Genomic DNA, 23253 nt, shown 5'->3' with positions numbered 1-23253 from the left:
CAGGGCCGGTGTGGCTGCAGGTTTTCACTCCAAACAAGTTGGAGCTCACCTGATACTTGTTTAATCAGCTGGTCTCACAATTAGATGTAAAAAGTGTACAAATGGTCAAAAATGAGGAAAAAGAGACACTGATTCCTGCCAGCACCCTACAGGATTCTAGTAATATGTTAGCATTAAGCTAAAAGCAATTCACATTAACATTTTGGGTTGGTCTAGATTAAACATAGACATTTGAAGCTTGTAAATCATGCTCCATGTTTTATTTGAAGCTTGTAATAAATATCTTAAGATAATCTTACTTTGTAGCAGTTTTCAGTAAGGAGCCCCAGCATGGAGCTGCTACTGTTTTCCGTTCTCTAACATCTGATTGAAATGTGTTGGTCAGGCTCCCTGTTCATACTCACAGTAAATGGTGTTTCTATGACTTCCAAGAGCCTAGAGTGACATTTCTCTTCTTAGAAAATTGGCCCCATTCATTATAACTCAAACCTGATTGGTTGATTTCACTGCCAGTTCCTAAATATGTCACATTAGGCCTTCAGTTCAGCTCCTGAAGTCCTAACCAATGGGAGAGCTCACTCAGATGTATGTGCCTAGATACCACAGCGAAAAACACCCTGATTGGATAATTTTATATTGGATGTTTCAAGATCATAACCCCTTTCTTACCAGTCAAAACTTAACAATGAAATAAGAATATTGCTATAATACTTGGAGAATTCAAATGGAACAAGCATCATCACTCCATTAAAGAAAAATGAGCTAAATATTGCAAACATGCATTTATTCCACAGAGATCATTAAGTCTTAGAAGGCTGATGGTTCCCTACTGGTAGTTGACTGGAACTACACCATATTAACTATGTTGCTTGTAATGAGTTTGTGCTTCTCTTACATTTAAATGAGTAAAAACATACCCTTGATTGATGTCTATGTTTAAATCCTCCAAAGATCTCAGTGTCTATCAGTCCCACTGGATGGAAGCTCATCTGTAGGATATGGACACAGTTACAATGGTCCAATGAGGGGATCTTACCACTATGAGGCTCACAAAGAACATGAAGCTCAGAGATCAGATCCAGTGCCAGTTGTTTAAATGGTAAGGCACCTGGTTATAAGTTATTGTTTAGAATATGTCCATTTATTCTATGTTGTGTAAATAACTTATCCTTTAAGTTTTTGAATGTGTTCATCAGAATAGACTAATAGGTATCATTCACTTATATATTCATTGGACAAACCCAATTTTTTATTATTTCCATCACATTTTAACACATTTTATCAAATGTTTTTCAAATATATTTTTGCAAAGCCAAGAGGCAGAGCAGAAATATGGACAAAGATGACTACTTGATGATAAGGTCCAATAATTATGGTATCGTTCCACCGGGCACTGCTGTTTACTATGGTGCTTTTATTGTCATTTTATGGTCAATTTTTTCACTGCCAAGTGAACCATACGGTACCTGAGTACCCTTGCTGAATTTAGTTACCCTTCTTGCCGGAACAATGTATGTGCTGAGTTGGGACATATGGGTGGACTTATCAAATCACCACATCACTGATTGGTCAAAAGCTGTAATCACAGAATAGTCCCTGCAGACGGACAACTGCCATTAAAAAGCAACAATCGCATCTGTCATGAAATTTAGAGTCTCTGTGATTACACTTCTTTCCCCCTAGATGGCAGAATAGGTCTTAGGTCTGTGGAATGTATCTATGAAAAGGTAAGAGTGCTGTCCAGGGTTCTGTTCTAACAGGTGACCTGCAGTGCTTCTGTTTTCAGTCAGTAAATTATGATCAATACAATTTTCATCTTTCAGTGACTTTTTCATAGAAAACAGATTTAACTGATTTTTAGAGATGATTCACAAACACCTTCAGTCTGCCCACATGTACAGAATGCTGACCCTAATGTTAAGCACATTCATACATCCGATCAAGCTGAAATTTTGTAGTTAACATCTAGTCAAAAAATTTACATCAATATCTAAGGACAATATGATATATTGAAATTGCCATCAGCCAATCAGGTTTCTGCAGGCATTTGAGAGACTTAACATTAAGCAATCATCATGAAACTTGAATGCTGTGTCTATGTAGGCACTTTCTAACAACGAGTGTACTTTCAAAATATTTGGCAACTGGGGGGCGCTACTCATGAAAATCAAGTAAGTATGTATGTCTTTTTTCCTCTGTTTTCCTATGATGTAGTACAGTATGCCAAACAAAGTTACATTTACAAGTGTCTTTAAAATTGCAATTTTGTAATCATTAAAAGTTTGAGAACTACAGTTTTCAAACTAGACTCTGGGTTTTGAACCTAACTTTTTTTTTTTTTTCCATTGGTCTAGAATTACACTGTGGCCTTTTTAGGTAAATAATTTGCAAAAACTGTTGACTTTTCCTCATTATAGTCACACTATACTATATACACATATACATACACACTGTATGTACTCTGATGAGGTCTGTAAAATTTGGACCAGATTGGCCTTTAGGGGGCACTTCAGGACTCAAAAACACTTAAAATCATTAAAAAATGCTATAACAATGTAATTACAAAGTTAAAAGATTAAAAAATGGGGCCAAGTTATTCAGTTCACTGCCCTAAATAACTTTATAATTACATGTTACGTCATAAATTGGACTCCTTGTCTGGTACTTTTACTTTTTCATTCAAAGACTACATTTTATTATACAAAGGTCAGAAGGTCAATTTGAACAAAACTTGGTGAACATCTTTGTAGAAAGACCCTGATCTATAATTTGACAAATTCTGAGCCACTTTGAAAATTAGCAATTTCATTACAAAGTCTTCTTTAATCAAACTAAAAAGAGGGAGATATAAATATAAATACCACTTAAGACACACACACATATTTTACAAGGTAGATTTCAAAAATATGATTTTTATCCGGCCACTCAGCCCAGTTCTCATTCATTAATGGTCTTTCAGCACAGTGTTTCATTTGAGAGAAGAAATGTTTGTCATTTTTTGTTTCATAAACTGGATTACTCTTTATGACTGTGCATCTGCTTGTGTCAGTTTAAAGAAGCAAGATTAGAATCTGTCGCCGGAATCTGTCGCTGGGATCTCACTCTGTTCCTCAGATGATCTGATGATGTTTATTCTATCAGCTGGGTAACACTGTACTGAGATCAGCACTGATAAACATACCAGTGATCATTACTGCTTCATACAGTAATTATGAAGTTGTAATTAAGAAATGGAACTGGTTAAAGTTCTATGTCACTAAATATATAATGTTAAAGAAATTTAATATTAAACACTGTTAAATTATTCAGACTTTGCAGTAGATAAAGTTCATCTCTTGCTGCACCTAAGAAGGTCACTTGCAGTCTCTGACAGGAAGAAGCATGTAAATGAACCTGGGCATTTCAACAGAGTGCAGTAGATTAGTGCTGTCTCTGTTCTCACCATTTATCATTTGGACATTGGAGATGAGCCTCGTTACAGAACGGTAAGATGTTTTATTTGATTCAGAATATTGAATATAATTGATTAGAAAGATACAGTACATATTTGGTTATTTATATTTAGATTGATGTTTCTACCATTTCAATTTCAAAGAAGTACAGTTTATTTTCTCATGTGGAATTTTTTTCGGGAAAAGCCTGGAGAACATATATGTTCACACAACACAAATTACATAAAAATAAATAAAATGCAAATTAGCATGTTATTGCCTGAGAAACAAAACGACATGCCTTAAATCTGCACTGTAGAGGGAGAATAGCTCTGAATGAAGAAGGTCATCCATGTTGCTCAGTATAGACCTTCCGTTGCGCAGAACCTGCTGGTCATAAAAACTTAAATTTCACTTTAATACCTGTTTATAATATTATAATAAATTCTAATATATATTTTGTTCCTCGCAGTCAGGGAACCATAACTTGCAGCTATGGAAAAATGAAGAACTGATATAATAAAATAAAACACTTCAATATACATTAGACGTCATTACAGTGTCAGCATTTAAAGCTTTGGACTTCATCAGGACTTTGGATGAAGATCTGGAAACATTTCATTAACTAAATATATCCTCCAGGCTGCTGTGTTGAGGTCATTGAGAATGTTTCTTCCTCTTCCTCTGTCCTTTCTGCTCATGATTGTTGGTGAGTCAGTGTTTGTTGTGGTTTGTGGTTTCTCTCAGAATCAGCTCAGTGTTGTAGAGGAGCTGCTGGAGTTAGAGAGGAGAGAAGTGAAGCTGTAAGCTACAGTAACTCTGACTGTCTTATGGGCTCCAGACTCTGTAATCAGCTCTTTCATGCATCATATGTTTCAGGAGCTTTTGGAACAGAGTGGAGTGTGAAGTACTTTTATTAAGTTATTAAATAGTTTTGAATTAACTTTCAAAACTGACTGGATTATTATTTAACTATAAATACTACGAGTAATTTTTCAGGAAACATTACCAAAAAAAAATAAATAAATAAATAAATAAAAAAGAAAAACACACAATAAAACAAACACACAATAAAACAAACAAACATAAAATCCCTGTGAGGACAAAACTGTCTTGTTTCTGCAGATCTAAGATCACACAGTGGAAGATAAATTGACAGTTCTTTAAAATCATTTTGAAACTTAAAAACTAGTAAAAGAACAGTCAGTGCAGTTCTTTTAAAATAGAGGTGATGTGATCTGTCTTTATTGTTTTTGTTAAGATCTGTGCTGAATTTTGTATGGGTTGCAGAGGATGTACTGTATTAAGAAGAGCATTACAGTAATCAACTGTACCTGTAACAAAGACATTAGCAAGTATTTCTGAAGTGCTTTGAGATAGAAAAAAGTTCTGCTTTTTCTATCTCGATATTTCTCAAACGCCATAAAGGCCCTAAAACTGAAGCTTGTGGGACTCCACAATAATTGTGTTTATCAATGGTTTGAACAATTAACTAAATATGATTTAAAACCATTTGAAACTGTACATTAGAGGCCTAAATGGAAATGCAAGATACAAGGTGCATTAGAAAATCAAAAATAGCAAAAATGGAGATAGAGGACTTTTTGCCTGACAGTGATGATATAAAAATATGTACCCAAATATATGTTTGCCCTATTTTGTTGGTTCACTCATTGGACTTAAGTCAGAAAAAGTGTTTGGAGTCCAGTCAAATCTGATTGGAAAATAATGCAATAACAGTAAAAATAGAAAATAATATTGAGAATTTTGATAACGGTATAAATAGCAGTCCTTATACTGAAGTACACAAAAACCTTATTTTTATGTGTACATTGATAAAAACAAATGATACAACTATGAGTTTCATTTAAAGACTTTTGCTTCATATCACTAAATAACTCTAAAATGGAAAATATAGATTACCTAGTACAGTAAGATCTACCTCATATACTGCAGTGTGTGTTGTACCATGACTCTTAGAGGTCGGTTTTCAGCTCTGGTGATAGATGTCAAAACTTGATGAAAACTCCTCAATGATAATGCTAACTTCTGTTATTAGTGCTAAACTAACAGGGATTTCACAGGAACACTTTCTGAAGAATCTGACGTTAGCCTCTTATTGCTACTCCTACATCATATATTAGGTTTTCTCTTAATTTCCTGAAGTCCTAACTAAGAAGACAACTCACTTAGTGATATCTACATAATACCACAGAGAAAAAAATACAAATATATTCATTTTCAGCTCAGCATTTCAAGAATTTATCCCTTTTCACAAACTTTATAAAGAAACAAGAATAGTACTGTAGTGCTGTAGTACTTGCATTGAGTTTAAACACAAGCACAATTCAAAAAATAAATAAATAAATAAATAAAAATAGGCCATCTTTGAAGGGGTTCTCTCCACTGCCACATTATTCTAGCCAGAACACACACTCACACCATCATTAACCTCTGAAAAAAATGATACATTTTATGATTTTTAAATTGTATTCTTTTCAATCATTTAGGAATTTTCTTTTCAGTCATGTAATAACTTAAAAAAAAACCCATATTTCACTGTTGACCAGTAGAGGGAGCAGTACATCTCATGCTTGACCTCAAACTCCCCCTATTATGGTTCACACATCTGCTGCATACTTTTTTTTTTGGTGGCTTACTATCAAAACACCTGCATTAATTAGTGTGTGCTTTGTGTAAATTATATGTATATGAAGTTAGCAAGAGTTTTATAATGGAAAAAATGAAGGCCAAATCTGTGCAACTCTGATGAGTAAGAGACACTGACTTTACAGCTTTTCTCTCTTAATTTGAGGGTCTCTTATTGTCTTATAGCTCCATGTAGAAACTCCTGAAGAGGTGACAGAGGGACAAACAGCAAATCTGACATGTAAAACCACCTGCAGTCTGACTGACCCAACATTCATCTGGTACAAAAATGGACATCCTTTAACCACCAAGAACAACCAGCTCCACCTGCAGACAGTCAGCAGTGAGGATGCTGGTGAAATAGTGGAGGGCAGTTCAGTGACTCTGACCTGCCTGCTGCAAACCCACCTGTGAAGAACTACACCTGGTTTAAGGAAGGTCCAACCTCACCTGTAGGATCTGAACACAGTCACAACATCATCCACATCACTGCTGACCACACTGGACTGTACTACAGTGTAGCTCGGAATGAACATGGAGCTCAGAATGGGACTGTGATGGTCACTGTTAAGAGTAGGTGGTGAATAATAAGACAAATACTGTATTTTAGTGTCCACTTTTAAAATAATAACAGAGGAAGCTGCTAAATGATCTTTTCTGCAGGTCAGACTTTGTCTGCAGTTTGGATTGCAGTGGGAGGAGGAAGCTTTGTCCTCATCAATGTCTTCATCTGCATCTGCTTGTCAGTAATATAGTACACATTTCCCTACAGTGAGACTAAATGACTTCTTTGGGCTAGTAACAATGTAATAACAGATGAACAAAATGATTTAGACTAATTAGAATGTATTCATTGTTTTGTGCTGTTTCCACAGGATGAAGAAAAGAGCCACTGGAACTGATCACAGAGAGATAAAACAAGTAGGATGCCTACAATTGAAAAGACCATATAAAGTAATGCTGTACACTAGAAGGTGACAGTTTCTCTTGTAGGTTGCATTTGTTTCGTGTATGAGAAACACAGGAAAGAGCATTCAAACTTGGATCACTTCAAGAAAGTGTTTGTAAGAGTCTTTTCAGACATTTAAACTGTTCTCCATGAATGTTTCCCTCTCAGGATGATGTCCTGTTGACCACCGTTACACACAGCAGATCCAGACCTGTACAGGCTTCTGCTTCTGGTGACTCTGGAGCTGCTGACTCTACAGTCAGGATTCAGAATGATGTAGTAACCAGCACTGACCAGCAGGGTGTCAGCAATATGACAGTGTTATATTCCACCACTACAATACTGCCACTAGGTGAATTTCACAGAGCTTTTAAATAAAGATGCCCAGACAAACGTTATCAATCAGACACTGAAAAGCTTAGACACTGGTCAGGTCTGTAAGCACCTTTATGAGATTTCCAATGTTACATTAGGCTGTTTAGAACTTACTGGAGGACCATTCAGGACTATGTGAAAAACACTGAAAGTGATAAGCCTGATTATGTAACTTGCATCTAAGACTATATTATTCACAGGGCCTAATTTATACATGCATGTTGTGTTTCCTGGGCCTTTTAAATCTTTAAATTTAAAATGTCTTATCAGCAGTTAAGGTTGTAAACACTATATATAAAGTCTTTATTAAGCCTTAAACAAATTAGGAGCTATATGTAACTGGCTGCATAATTCATTAACCAATACCCAGAGTAAATTAACACCTTCTTAGGTGCAAATGTTGACTAGAAATGTAAGATTTCATGTCAGAACAGGGTTAGGTTTGTATACTTCATATGGTAAATAGTGATTTTTGGTAAAGTATCAAAAGAATACACCAAATTAATGCTTTGTTAATACAGTCTGATAAAATTCAATGTTTACTTAAATGGTAATCTTCACGTTACATCTTAACTCACTTTGGTTACTGCTTAGCAGCTAGTTTAGTTTAGTAGTAACAAGCAGCTAGTTTATTAGCCAGTTATTAGCTTGATAAAATTGTTCGCAGATATTTCATTGATGAGGTTTGATGCTAGTTATTGTTTAATATTAGCAGAGCTCAACTAAGCAGTGTGACACACTTAACATTTTGATTTACAGTGAAATTTCAGAGGCAGAACTTTGTTTTAGGTGCAGCTGCTGTTTTGCCAGAAAAAGGTCTCTGGGCTGCTTGAATAATTCAGTTCTCATCTCTGCATCATCTGCTGGATAAACACTGTGTTTGTGTTATTAATAAATGTAGTGTAGTGGTGAACATGTTTATTAAAGATGGGAACAAGGGAAGTTGGGGTTTGTTCTGATAAACTTATTTTAATTTTTTTTTATTTGTTGAAAGTTAAAGTTTCATCTTCTTTGTTTTGTAGGCCACCAACTCAGAGTGTGGAAGATCCCTCAGTGATTTACAGCACAGTAAAAGATAAGATCTGCTGAGAACTGCTATACAGAAAGAGAGAGAGAGAGAGAGAGAGAGAGAGAGAGAGAGAGAGAGAGAGAGCATTGCTATGGATGGACTCTTGAAGTGTAATGCTATTCTTTGTTGTTATTGTGCATAAAACTGTACCATAGTGAAGAGGATTAAAGCTTTACAGTTCAATATTTCATTTTTTATGTTTAGTAAATATGATATCTGTAGTTGGATTAGCTGTATTTGAAATATTAATCTTCATTTGTCTTCAGTTATCTTTTTTTATCTTTTTAACTTCATCTGTATGTGCAAAACTTATGAAGTAGGCAGTGTTTTATTTAGTAATCATTTTTTTGCTGTGCCTTTGTAAGGGCCCAGCCTGCACCACCAGCCACAAGCAGAGGGCAAAAGCAGAGATGTGCCACAAGTTCAGGGAACTCAAATTCCCAGAAGCCCTTGGGCTGATTAGGCCCAGCCCGGCACACCTGTGGACTCCTCTACTTAAGGCTGTGGCAAACAGCAGCCCTTTGACACACCTTTGTAGAAGTGCAGATCATTGCTTGGGCTCAGTAACACTTCTGAAAACCATTGTATGTGAATGCAAGGAGGGCACCTCAGTGCAAATTTAAATTGCAGGCCGAAAACTTTGACTGTTGTTTGTGCTTATACACCAAACAACAGTTCAGAATATTGGGCCTTCTTGGAGCAAGTGTGTGAGGTCCTGGAAAGGGCCCCATCTACAGACTCCATAATCTTACTGGGAGACTTCAATGCTTATGTTGGCAATGACTCGGAAACCTAGAGGAGGTGTTTGGGAAGAACGGCCTGCCTGACCTAAACTTCAGTGGTGAATTGCTATTGGATTTCTGTGTTGGTCATGGATTTTCCATAACACCAAGTTCGAACACAAGGATGTTCATAAGTGTGCTTGGTACCAGAGCTCCTTGGGTCAAAGGTCAATGATTGACTTTATCATTTCATCTGACTTGCGATCATATGTTCTGGACACTCCGGTGAAGAGAAGTGCTGAGCTGTTAACCGATCACCATCTTGTGGTGAGTTGGATCAGATGGCAGGAAAGACTAGAGGTCAGAACAGGTAGAATCCCCAGATGGACACCAGTGGTGAGGGAGGCCGTCAAGCTGAAGAAGGAGGCCTTTAGGGACTGGATGTCCCGGAGGACTCCCAACTCAGCAGACAGGTACTGATGGGCAAAGAGGGTGGCAGTGGCAGCAGTGACTGAAGTAAAATCCAGAGCGTAGGAGGAGTACGGTGAGGCCATGGAAAAAGACTTTGGTTGGCTTCAAGGAATTTCTGGACAATTGTCTGGTGACTCAGGAGTGGTCAGATTGGATTTGCTCAAGCTGTACTCAGCAGTGTTGGAGAAACCCTGACATATTGTCAGTCAGTGGAAGGAGCATTTTGAAGAATTCCTAAACCCAAGAGACTTGCCTCCCTTATAGGAGTCAGGGCCAGAGGCTTCTGGGGTGTCAGACTCCATTTCTCTTGTGGAGGTCACTGAAGTATTTGGTAATCTCCTCAGTGGCAAGACACCAGCAGTGGATAAGATTCACTTGGAAATGCTTAAGACTCTGGATGTTGGGGGGCTGTGGAACAGTACCTTTGGACTCGCAGATCAGAGCAGTGGTCCCTATTTTTAAGAAAGCGCACTGGAGAGTGCTCAGTCTACATGTGTTTTGTAGACTTGGAGAAGGCTTTAAACCATGTTCCCCAAGATATTCTGTGGGAGGTCCTCCAGTAGTGTGGGGTGCCAGGGCCACTACTCCAGGACATTTGGTCTCTGTTCTCTGGGAGTGAGAGTTGTGTCCTTATAGTCAAGCTCATGCAGTGTGACTGAAGGACTCCACCAAGGTTGTACCCACTCCTGTTTGTGATATTCATGGAACAGGGTGTCAAGGCGTAGCTGAGCTCAGGCTGGGACAAGCAGCAACAGTAATGTGATTACCGTACCGGGCTGTAGTGGTAAAGAGGGAGCTTAGCCATAATTGACAGAAATAAGCTTTCTTTGCAGGGTGGCGGGCTACACTTTACTTGATGGAGTGAGAAGCTCGGACATCTGGGAGGAGCTCAAAGTAGATTCACTACTCCTCCACATTGAGAGAAGCCAGTTGAGGTAGTCTGGAAATTTGATCAAGATGCCCCCCGGCCAAACATCTGTAAAAATGCCAAACAATGTTCTGCACATACTATAACAGCAAGGCTCTGAGGTGAAAGAGTGGAGGTGCTAAACTGGCCTGTGTGCAGTCCAGACCTGATATGCAAGGCTGCGTCTTTTCACAAATGGAAAAAAAAACAAACAAACAAACAAACAAACAAGCTTTGTTACTTAGTTACTGCTAAAAACTGCAGTTGTTGTAGCAATAGTGTTGTTTTTATCTCAAGACCCTCCAAAGAGGCCTTGTAAAATGGCTCCAGATATTGAGTCCTTTTCTGCAGCTAAAACTCCTTGACCCTGTCATCTGTTCCATTTGCATCAACTAATAAACACGGATCCCTCTCCCTTAAAAGAAAAAAAAAAAAGAATAAATAAAAAAGGAATATTTTTCTATAAGCAGGTCATCCACTCACCACTGTAAACGGATCATGTAGGTGACATATTTTATACACAAGTTTCAAGTGTTTTTTTTGTTTGTTTTTTTTTAAGAAGTGTATTTTTTCACTTAAATACACCAGCATTATAGTCTCTGTGTTCTCTAAAGTATAATGAGAGTGTGTGACCTCATGAGGACATTAACACAGTTTAGGTTTCTAATTTCACACAGCAGATAAAACAGCATCACCTTCCTGTTTACTCAAAAACTGCAGACAGACAGTCCAGAGGCCACTGATGACCTTAAGGGCTACTTTTCTTTTAGAACTGTGGGGTATTGTGTTTATTTTTGTTTTTGCTCGCTGTGTAACCTTTAGTTTACCAACTATCAAGCTAGCAGAGTAAAGTAATGAAGTTGTATCATTAGTCATTTATAACAGATGGAGTAGTTTTATGCCTGAATCTCAGAGTGAACATAATTGAAAGTTGTGGCGTTAAAAGAGTAAGCATTCTGTTTTATTGCTGTAGCTCATAAACAGCTTTGTCTTCATTTTTTCTCCAGGTTTGAAAAATGAAATGCTTCAAGTTGCATTGATTTAAGGGCATATTTTGCTGTCCCTCACTGACCCTCGCCCATCTGAGTTCTCACTTAATAAACTTCACTTGTGCTAATATAGTAATGGAATAGCTCTTATTATCGTTTTGAAACATGCAGCAGATCACTCAGACTGTTCTTCAGATATTTGATCTGATGTTTATTCTATCAGCTGGGTAACACTGTACTGAGATCAGCACTGATAAACACACCAGTGATCATTACTGCTTCATACAGTAGCAGGAGAAGAGGAGGAACTGGATAAAGTCCTACAGGCTGGAACAGCCAGTGATCTCCATGTAACACATTATGATAAACTTTATTGTTAGAAATAGAAGTCTACAATATTACATATATAAGTTTAAAAACCTTTAAAATCAGAAACTGAGAGATGATTCAGACTTTGCAGGAGTTTGAGATGAACTTTATTTCTTGCTGTGACCAAGAAGTCACTTGCAGTCTTTGACAGGAAGAAGGATATTTATAACTCCGGGTATTTCAACTAAGAGCAGTAGCTTATAGATACACTTGTTGACCAGACATAGTTTTATATCTCAGTTCTGTCTCTGTTCTCACCATTTATCATTTGGACATTGGAGTTGAACGGTAAGATGTTTTTATTAGTTTATGACTAGGAATGTAGATGTTTTTTGGCAAATGCCAGACAAGGCTTTGCGTTCGTTTTGGTCAACAATGATCTGCGCCTTGCAACTCCTCATCTCGCCATTTTTGCCCAGTACATTGACCCTAACTGAGGCAAGTGGGGCCTGCAGTTCTTTAGATGTACATCTGGGTTCTTTTGTGACCTCCTTGATGATCTGTTGATGTGCTTTTTGTGAATTTTTGGTGGGCCGGCCACTCCTGGGAAGGTTCACCACTGTTCCAAAGTTTTCTCCATTTGTGAATAATGGCTCTTACTGTGGTGCACTGGAGTCCCAGAGCCTTAGATATGGCTTTGTAAACCTTTCCAGGCTGGTAGATTTCAAGGACTTTGTTTCACATCTGTATTTGAATCTCTTTAGAACGTGGCATCATGTGCTGCTTTTTCAAACCGTCTAGCTTCTTCACATTGCCAGACAGGTTCTATTTAAGTGATGTTTAGATCTTACAGGTCTGGCAGTGATCAAGCCTGTGTGTGGATAGTGGAACTGAACCCAATAGTCAATTGAATTTGGTTAAGTGGTTGATTTAGTAGTTAAGGGGGCAGTTATTTTTCACATACAGCCAGTTAGGGCTGAACAGCATTTTTCCTTTTAATAAATGAAATCATCATTTTAAAACCATTTACTTGATTATCTTTGTCTAATATTAAAAGTAGTTTGACGATCTGAAACATTCAAATGTGACAAAAATTTAAATATTAGAAGAAATTGGGAAGGGGCAAATACCTTAATCAGCACTGACCCCTTGAGGGTTCCATCCCAGTGATAGTTTAGTACTGCTTTTCTGAGAGTCTGTTGTACAGTGAAAAAGATGGTGTCTTAACTTTAAAGTGTAAGGAGTTGATTAACATCTAATATTAAGTTAACATAACAAAAATATCTTTCTTTTGATCAATTAAATCATTGTTCTCTGAGTATATATTTTGTATTTGTGTTTAGACTGCTGTTTGTACCTCCATTACTTAGTTTCTAAGTAGTTCAGTTTACTGTGTGGAAACGTTTTTGTGGGGAAGCCTGAAGAACAAATATGTACACATAACACACAACAAAACAGCATTAAAAATAAAATTTTAAAAACAAATACATTGCAAATGAAGATTAAATAATGTTTATGCCAAAGGACCAAAACAGTTAATTTGGAGAAAAGCTCCAAATGAAGATGCTCCATGTAGGTCAACAATAACTTTGCCTTGTTTAGAAACTGCTTATCATAAATACTTAGAGATGTTTAAGTAAAATCCTATTAATATGCCAGCTGTCTTCATAATATAATAAGCTTTTGTTCTCACAGTCAGGTTACCACACCACACAGAGATTGAAAAAAACTGATTCAATAAAACACAGACTTCATTATGATGTCAGCATTAAAAGCATTTAACCTCTGAAGGAAGCTAAATGAAAATCTGGAAACATTTTATTTAACTGTCATTAACTAAATTATTTCTCCAGGCTGCTGTGATGAGGTCATTGAGAATGGCTCCTCCTCTTCCTCTGATCTTCCGGCTCATGATTGTCGGTGAGTCAGTGTTTGTTGTGGTTTGTGGTTTCTCTCAGAATCAGCTCAGTGTTGTAGAGGAGCTGCTGGAGTTAGAGAGGAGAGAAGTGAAGCTGTAAGCTACAGTAACTCTGACTGTCTTATGGGCTCCAGACTCTGTAATCAGCTCTTTCATGCATCATATGTTTCAGGAGCTTTTGGAACAGAGTGGAGTGTGAAGTACAACCAACAGAAAATATGTGCTTTAAAAGGATCCACAGTGTTTATGAATGGAACTTATACTCACCCAGAAGGTCTTACAGTGAGAGAGACTTTTTGGGGCATAGACCCAGTTCAGGGTGTGGAGCCGACTGATCTGAGTAAAGATCCAGATTATTCAGGCAGAGTTGAGTATTTAACTGATGAACAGAAACACTTCTCCCTCAAACTGAGTGATGTAATGAAGAAGGATAAACATCAGTTCTGCTTCAGAATCAAAACAAATGTAGAAAAAGAAAAATGGCTGGGTACACCTGGAGTTCAGCTCAGAGTTACAGGTGAGTTAATCATCCCATTGTCCAGCTATAAGACACAGCTCTGGTTTCAGAGTAATGTTTCTTATTCATGACTGCTCTGAATATTCATGTTGTTTTTTCTTTTAGTCACTGGTTTTATTAATCTGCTCTAATGATGTTCAGCTTCTGTTCTGATTCACTTCTACATCATTTTATCTGTTCTTACACCCAGGCTTATTATTTAGTTATTGATCTACAGATTCATCCTTCATTTATCAGTTTTAAGACCAATTTTTCAGCATCCATTATGAACAATACATCATTGCTATTAGAACAAAAGCTCGTGGCTCAAAAACAGTAATTTTACTGTGTATTAAAATGATGATAAAATAGAAAAAGAAAAAGAAAAATTGAAGCTAAAGGAATGATGCATAAAAATGTTGACTAGATAAACATTCTCTGTTTCTTTTTTTGTTTGTTTGTTCTCTCATCGGCTTTTATTCATCAAATTTATATATGTTGAAACCCAATGGTAAAACGAGTGCATGCAAATTCAACCAAGTTTTTGTAATTCATGAGATTTTTCTAATTAGCGTATCTGTATACTACAATATTATCACTCAAACATTCAGTGTTATGAAAAGAATTACACTACACAATCAGATCAGTCTGAACAAATAAAGTTAATTACATTTTCCAAATTTTACAGTTAATTTTTTCTTTCAAATCTATATAAAATTATTTTAGCTTTGCTCAGTACGGGGAGCAGTGGACTTTCTGATTGACCCCTAAACTCCTCCTATGTCTCAAGAGCTGCTGAATACATTTGTTTTACTGGGTAACTATCAAAACATCTACATGAGTTTGTTCTAAATTATATGTATATAATGTTAAATTGTGGTGTGTTTTTGCAAATGATATGTTCATAAGGTACTCAGTTCATCCATCAATTGATTAGGCAGCGTATGACAGTTTCCTGAATCTGTACAGTAACATTATAACTGTAAAAGTTGATGTGCTACATTTGAAACATTGGAAGCCAGCGGGCAACAAATAACCACAGTGTGTAAACATGAGTTCATATGCATGTGAAATGAAACTGACACTTTGTACCAGCAGCATCTGTGGAGTCCAGTTCAGTCCAGACAGTATAGAGGCGTGATGGCTCTCTCCTCACAGGAGCATTTTTAAACTAGACAATTATTATCAAAACTCTAACTCAAGGTTTAGTTATGACTCCAGACTGAAGCAGAATGGAACTCTGTATTGACATTGATTGATTATTGATTCTATATTGAATTTTGAATGAAATACTGATTAGCTGGGCAAAATGGATGCACATCTTTTTTTAACAAACAAATAATAACCATCAGGTATCCAGCTAAACCGTAATATAAATAGTATTTTTTATTTAAAAATGGAATGAAAGGGAATCTGAGGGAGGCAGTTTGAATGGTTCTGATGCAGTTTGTCAGTAGAGGGGAAATTTTAATTGTTTTGAAGGAGGGAGGATTGTAGTGGGAGCTCTGTGGTGTCTGGTGTGACTGTGTGGCAGTTGCAAATGGTTTAATGCTTGGTAGCCCAGAGCCTCATTTTAACCCATTGATGAATAAGGGTCACTGTCTTTACAGCTTTTCTCTCCTTATCTGATGGTCCTCTTGTCTTAGAGCTCCATGTGGAAACTCCTGAAGAAGTGACAGAGGGAAAAACAGCAGTTCTGACATGTAAAACCACCTGCAGTCTGACTGACCCAACATTCATCTGGTACAAAACTGGACGTCCTTTAACCACAAAGACCATCAAGAACAACCAGCTCCACCTGCAGACAGTCAGCAGTGAGGATGCAGGCAGTTATAGCTGTGCTGTAAGAGGATATCAACACCTCCACTCTATTGCTCAGAACCTCAGAGTCAGATGTGAGTTACATTTTTTTCACTCAACCTATAAATCAGCAATATTTACATAAAAAACAAGGTAATGGGATAAATCACAGTAATACTATATTGTGTGCCATATACTATATTGTATTTCAATGTCCACTTTTAAAATAATTACAGACTAAATTGATGGAAATGACTCCCTTTTTTAGGGATGATATTGTCTGTAGTTTGGATTGCAGTGGGAGGAGGAAGCTTTGTCTGTCTGCTTCTTACGGTATTAATCTGCATCTGCAGGTCAGTTAATTATAGCAGAAAACTATATATTGTGACAAAATTACTTGTTTGGGATTTGCATACAATGCGTTCCTGTTTTGTCCTGTTTTCACAGGATGAAGAAAAGAGCTGCTGGAACCGATTACAGTGAGCCAAAACAGGCAAGTTGGCTACAACGTTAATGATCCCATAAAATAATTCAAGTGGACCTGTTATGCGGCAGTTTCCCTTGCAGGCTATATTTGTTTCTTTTTAGAGTATCATATTAAAAGACATTTAAACTTTTCTCCATGAATGCTTCACTCTCAGGATGATGCCCTCTACACCACCATTACACACAGCAGATCCAGACCTGTACAGACTGCTGCTTCTGCTGACGCTACAGTCAGGATTCAGAAAGATGAAGTGACCAGCATTGACCAGCAGGGGGAGCATGAATATGCCAGTGTTACATTCCTCCACTACACTGCTGCCACTGGGTGAGTTTCACTGAACTTTTATATAAAGCTGACCAGGTGAAGTTTGGTAACACTATATCGATGGTCCACTGTAAAGGCTTTGTAGATGTCTGGCTTTAAGTGACATTAAGGTAAATATATATTAAATGCAAATGATGAAGTAGTTTTTGATAAATTCTATTAAATCAAAACCTAATCTAATATAATCCTAACCTTTGTTACAAAACTAAAAATAGATTTCATTTTAGCAATTATTCTGGTATTTCATGGCCATATCAACAATGGAAAATTAATAGAGAAAAAAAAAATCCAAGCGCCACTTTCACTTTGCTTTTTCTTCATGAACTACATAATGTGTCGAAACTAAATGCAATGGTTACATTGTTATTTCCTTTTCATAGAAATAGGCTGCATATCTGACAAAATGAAAATTTTACCCGAAGGCACATTGTCTAAAAAGACAATATATACTAATTCTTATTCAACTTCATCACTTTTCACTCTGCATGTATAAAGTAAATAATAAACCTACTAATATTTAATTCAGATTTGTTTCTATTCTTCAGCTGCAAAAGGCAGAACAGAAACCTAAAAGAGTGTGACTATGATGTGAGCCTTAACAAATCTCCAGGCATCAATGATCAATCCTTAGATGGCAATAAGACTAAAGCTGTAAGTATGATGTGTGTAGGAGGTACCTGTGAGGAGGTCATAGTGCTGTTTAAAGCTACAGGGCTTCTGTTCTTAGTCAGTAAATCATGATCAAGTTATTTTGCCTCTTCAGTAAAATTTCTTACACTTATTTAATGGTACCTAAACTCCTTCAGTCTCTCTACACCTTCTCTAACCATCCTCTGTCCAGAACGCTGACCCTAATGCTGAGGACGACACGTACACAGCTCTACAGCCCACAGCCAGGTCCTCTGATGATGTGTACCACACACTTGCAGTAAGTGCCTCTTCACAAATCCTCACTCTAGATCTGTAAAGAATTCCTAACTCAGAAAACTAAATGGAGTTCTTCATTTCTCCTCCTCTGCTTCATTCTCTCTTTCCCTCACACAGGCTGTTCAGTCCAGTTCTTCTGATGACCCGTACACAACTCTGGACCCTCAGTCCAGTTCTCCTGAGTCCGACACACCAGCAGTGAGTTCTACACATTAAACTGTGATACTCAGTAACAGAGAAGGTGATCAACTCCATATACAGTGGATTCACTTTAGATCCCTTCATCATGATCCAGTGTGAGTGAACATGGTGGATTTCTTTGTTGTTCATGTTTCTCTATGATATCTGTGAGCTCAGTGTTTCTGGAGATCTGTTTATTTGGAGATAAACACGAATGTCTAAGTCTGTGTTTCTTTTTTATGTACAAGACATGATGATCTCTTTATTTAAGCTTTTAAACTCAGAGTTCCTGCCAAGATGTAAAAATACAAAACAAAGTTATTTTGCTTCTCTGTATTTAATTTGAACTCCATGTAGATACTTTAAAATTCTATAAAGTGTTTATTTTTTTTTTATTATAATGCCAAACTGTTATATTAATGCCTCATATTTTAACAGCCTTTTTTAATTTCCATAAATCCAAATATCTGTGAAAATGTGAAAAGCTTTTCTGACGTCTTTTCTCTATGAAGAGTATGAAATGCTAAGAGCTGAAATCATTCTGATATAAATGTTGTGTATCAGCTCTTATACTCAGTATGTTAAGCTCAGTGTGAGGCTGTTAGTGATCTGCATTGTGTTCTCTCACCACATTCACATGCTGGGTGGAGCTCAGCTCTGCATCTCTGTATGTTTTATGATGGTAAATTTCTCTATAATCAAATATATTAAACTAAATAGCCTTGTACAATGGTTCCATTTATATTAGGGGCCAATTTCCAGAGGAAAAATTAGCTGTTGCCTTTGAACTGAATTGCCCCAAAAAAAAAAAAAAAAAAAAACCAAACAAAAAAAGAAACTGTCTCATAAATTTTTTTTACATCTCTATGTCCTCTTAACCCTAATGAAAATGTGTGACTGCATAAGAACATTAACACAGTTTAAGTTCCTAATTTCACACAGCAGATAAAACGGTGCCAGAGACAGTCCAAAGACCAGTGATGACATCAAACCTTACTGTCTCTTAAAGTGACAGTACAGACTCTAAACAGACTCCAGAATGGAGAAACTTTTTTTTTTTTTTCTCTCACTCTCTTTTAGCCTGCTAATGGTCAAGGAAGCAAACTAACGAAACTGTGTCAGCAGTCCATTCTAACAGTTGAACACAGCAGACTGAATGTTTTGGTTTTGAATTATTAAGAAATCTCTTTTACTGGTGTGGATTAAAAACAGCTTTACTTGCTATTTTTTGCAAAGTTTATAAAAGGAACTGCATCAGGTTACAGCAATTTCTGGACAAGTTTTGGTTTTGAAGTCAATATATACATTCACTCTGTATTTTGTCCACTTGAAGTCTCTTCTAAAAAACTTAACTTGTGCTACTACAGTTAGAGATAAAGGTTCTGTTCAGGTACATTTTTCGTTCATCAAGGTACAAACTATGTAAATGTTCCCTCAGTGGTACAACAGTGGCTTTAGTCAAGTCAAGTCAAATTTATTTATATAGCGCCTTTTACAACAGATGTTGTCACAAAGCAGCTTAACAGAGAACCCGGGTCCATGCCCCCAGTGAGCAAGCCTTGGCGACAGTGGCAAGGAAAAACTCCCTCAACAGGAGGAAGAAACCTTGAGAGGAACCAGACTCAAAAGGGGAACCCATCCTCCTCTGGTCAACACCGGATAACAGCACAGACACAAAACAGTATAGGTGGATACAGTTTAACACCACTGTGCAGTGCGCCGGCCACATCTCAGGTCAGACCCTCTTAGGACAGGCAGCTGCTCAGCTCAGGGAAAGAGAGGGGGAGAGGGAAGGGGGGGGGGAGGGGGCAGGGGGGAGGGGGGATGAGAGGGACATAGTTAGAAAAACAAACTAACCAAAAGCTCGACTAAACAGGTAAGTTTTTAGTCTAGACTTAAAGATGGAGGCTGTGTCTGAGTCCCGAACACAGACTGGTAGGTTATTCCAAAGCTGGGGGGCTTTGTATGAAAAGGCTCCTCCCCCTGACGTAACTTTATTTATTCTGGGTACTAATAATGGTTTAAGGTCCTATTGTGTACTTTAAACAAAAGGCAATGATGTGCAAATCATTGAAACCCTAGGTATCATTGAAAAAAGTACAAAGACAACATATTAAATGTTGAAACTGAGAAATTCTATTGTTTTTTGAAAAATATTTGCCCATTTGGAATTTGATGCCAACACATTCCAAAAAAATTGGAACAAGGGCAAGAAAGGCTGGTAAGGTTGTGTAATACTAAAAAAAACACCTGGTGGTTGATTAGCAACAAGTTAGTAACATGATTGGGTATAAAAGAGCATCTCAGAGAGGCGGAGTCTTCACCACTCTGTGAAATACTGAACAAGCAAATAGCGCAACAATTCAAGAATAACGTTTCTCAACGTAAAACAGCAAAGAACTTTTGCTTTTCATCATCTATAATAAATAACATTAATTAACATCTGTATTGAAAATCTCTTGCATGTTCAACAAAGCTCAGTAGCTCATTACATATGAAGTGAAGCATGTATCATGTTTAAAGACCACTGATCAATAATTATGGCAAATAAAGGCATTTTGACTTCCTTGCATTTTTCCTCTCTCTGTAAATAAGGCCCAAACTGCATGAGGCCTTGGTAGGCCTAGTTGGCATGAAGCTCCCGGTGGCAGTTTTTGTGCTGATGTTGATGCCAGAGGAGGTTTGAACTCTGCAATTATTGATCAGCAGAGTGTTGGTGACTTTTATGCTCTATGCTTCTCAGCACTCAGTGACCTGCTCTGTAACGTGGTCTAACACTTCGTGGCTGAGTTGCTGTGGTTCCTAAATGCTTCCACTTTTTCAATAATAGCACTCACAGTTGATCGTGGTAAATGTAGCAGGGAAGAAAATTAGCAAACTGACTTGTTGCAGAAGTGGTGGCATCCTATTACAGCACCACGCTAAAATTCAGTGAGCTCTTTAGAGCCATTCTTTCACTAATATTTGTAAAGGCAGGCTGCATGGCTAAGTGCTTGATTTTATACACCTGTGGCAACTGGACTGAATGAAACACTTGAATTCAATGATTAAGGGAGTGTCCCAATACTTATGTCCATATAGTGAAAATATACATATGCAAGTCTGAGAAGATATATAATAACCATTATATATAGAATATACAGGATGATATGCATGCATGCTCATCTACCACTTCAGGTCTCTGGATATGTTGGTGCGCAGAAACTTGATTTGAATTCACGGTGGAAATCACAGAGCCATTTACGCTGGGGAGGACGGTTACATCTTTAAACCATCTCTACAGTCTTTTGTGTGATTATACACACAGACAATGCCTTAACAAGTGGATGGATAAAAATCAAGATCTGCATTCCCATGTTTGCTCATTGAAACAGTGGCTCAACACTAAAATACAAAAAGGGTGAGTGATAGAAATGATGTAATTTGCATTTTCATTAAAGAGTCTTCATTAATCAAACTAAAGAGAGGGAGAGACAAATACAACTTACAGTACATACACTGCACATTTTATCAAAGTAGATTTGAACAGCATGATTTGTATGCTTCCACTCAATCTGGTTCTCATTCATTAATGGTCTTTCAGCCCAGCGTTTCATTTGAGAGAAGTATTTGTCATTTTTTTGTGTTTCTTGAACTGGATTACTCTTTATGACTGTGCGTCTGCTTGTGTCAGTTTAAAGAAGCAAGATTAGAGTCTGTCACTGGGGTTGATTTCATGGCCTTAAAGGAAATGACATCATTTCCAGGCCTCAATGTGTTAGGTTACTGCACCTTCATATTCTAACAGAAGAATTTGAGTACACTCTGAACTGAGATCTGCTTTAAGAGCAAAAACCTTCTAATATGAGTTTTATTTGGCTGTAAATGTGTAGAATGGAAAATCGTTATTTTTAACATACAATCCTTCGTATCAGAAGATACAAACAAAATTAAAGATTTGGTTAATTATTCACTTCAAAACACTGAAGAGAAATGATTCAGGTTGTAAATAATAGAAATATTATGGGGTTCAAACCTGCAGCACAGAATATCCATTCAAAAGAAAGAGGAGGAGGGATGAGCCCTCATGACAGGATACATCACAGCTGCTGATGTGGAAGCAGATCCAGATCTCACTCTGTTCTTCAGATGATCTGATGCTGTTCATTCTATCAGCTGGGTAACACTGTACTGAGATCAGCACTGATAAACACACCAGTGATCATTACTGCTTCATACAATAATTATGAAGTTGTAATTAAGAAATGGAACTGGTTAAAGTCCTACATCACTAAATATATAATGTTAAAGAATTTTAATTTTAAACACTGATAGATTATTCAGAATTGCAGAAGTTAAAGATGAAGTTCATCTCTTGCTGCACCTAAGAAGGTCACTTGCAGTCTTTGACAGGAAGAAGCATGTAAATCAACTGGGCATTTCAACTGAGCGCAGTAGGTTAGAGTTAAACGTGTTAACCACACCTAGTTGAACATCCTAGTGCTGTCTCTGTTCTCTGCATTTATCATTTAGATGTTGTGGATGAGCCTCGTTACAGAACGGTAAGATGTTTTCTTTGGTTCAGAATATTGGGAATATTTTATTAGAAAGATACAGTACACATTTGGTTCTTTGTGTTTAGATTGATGTTTCTACAATTTCAGTTTCAGAGAAGTTCAGTTTAACTTTACTGACCCACGTGGAATTGTTTTGGGCAAAGCCTGGAGAACATATATGTTCAGACAACACAAAAAAAAATTAGATAAAAACAAATTTATTGCACATAAAATGCATATTAAGATCTGTTATTGCCTGAGATACAAAATGAGATGTCTTAAATCAACACTGTGAGGGGAAAATAGCTCTGAATGAAGAAGGTGATCCATGTGGCTCAATACAGACCTTCCTTTGCAAAGAAGCTACTGGTCATAAATACTCAGAAATCTCATGTTAATAGCTGTTCATAATATTCTAATAAATTCTAATATGTTTTTGCTCCTCACAGTCAGGTAACCATAACTTGAAGCATATATTGCACTTCTATACATTAGACTAGCTTTGGATGCTTTTTCAGGAATTTAGATGAAGATCTGGAAACATTTCCTTTAACTGTCATTAACTAAAAATATCCTACAGGCTGCTGTGATGAGGTCATTGAGAATGGCTCCTCCTCTTCCTCTGATCTTTCTGCTCATGACTGTTGGTGAGTCAGTGTTTGTTGTGGTTTGTGGTTTCTCTCAGAATCAGCTCAGTGTTGTAGAGGAGCTGCTG

At 37.2% G+C, this 23253-nt stretch overlaps 1 long non-coding RNA gene across 1 annotated transcript; it reads left to right on the top strand.

The window, feature by feature from the left end:
* The first annotated feature begins 6270 nt into the window (after positions 1 to 6270).
* On the top strand, positions 6271 to 7348 carry LOC118798367. Its single transcript, XR_005005994.1, has 4 exons — positions 6271 to 6653; positions 6744 to 6822; positions 6956 to 7054; positions 7198 to 7348. It is a non-coding gene; the product is annotated as an uncharacterized LOC118798367 (long non-coding RNA).
* Positions 7349 to 23253: the final 15905 nt, after the last annotated feature.

The sequence above is a fragment of the Colossoma macropomum genome, unplaced genomic scaffold, assembly GCF_904425465.1.
Source record: "Colossoma macropomum unplaced genomic scaffold, Colossoma_macropomum, whole genome shotgun sequence".
NCBI classification, from domain to species: domain Eukaryota; kingdom Metazoa; phylum Chordata; class Actinopteri; order Characiformes; family Serrasalmidae; genus Colossoma; species Colossoma macropomum.
The sequence above is the reverse complement of the archived record's forward strand: the minus strand, read 5'-3'. Positions and strand labels throughout refer to the sequence as shown.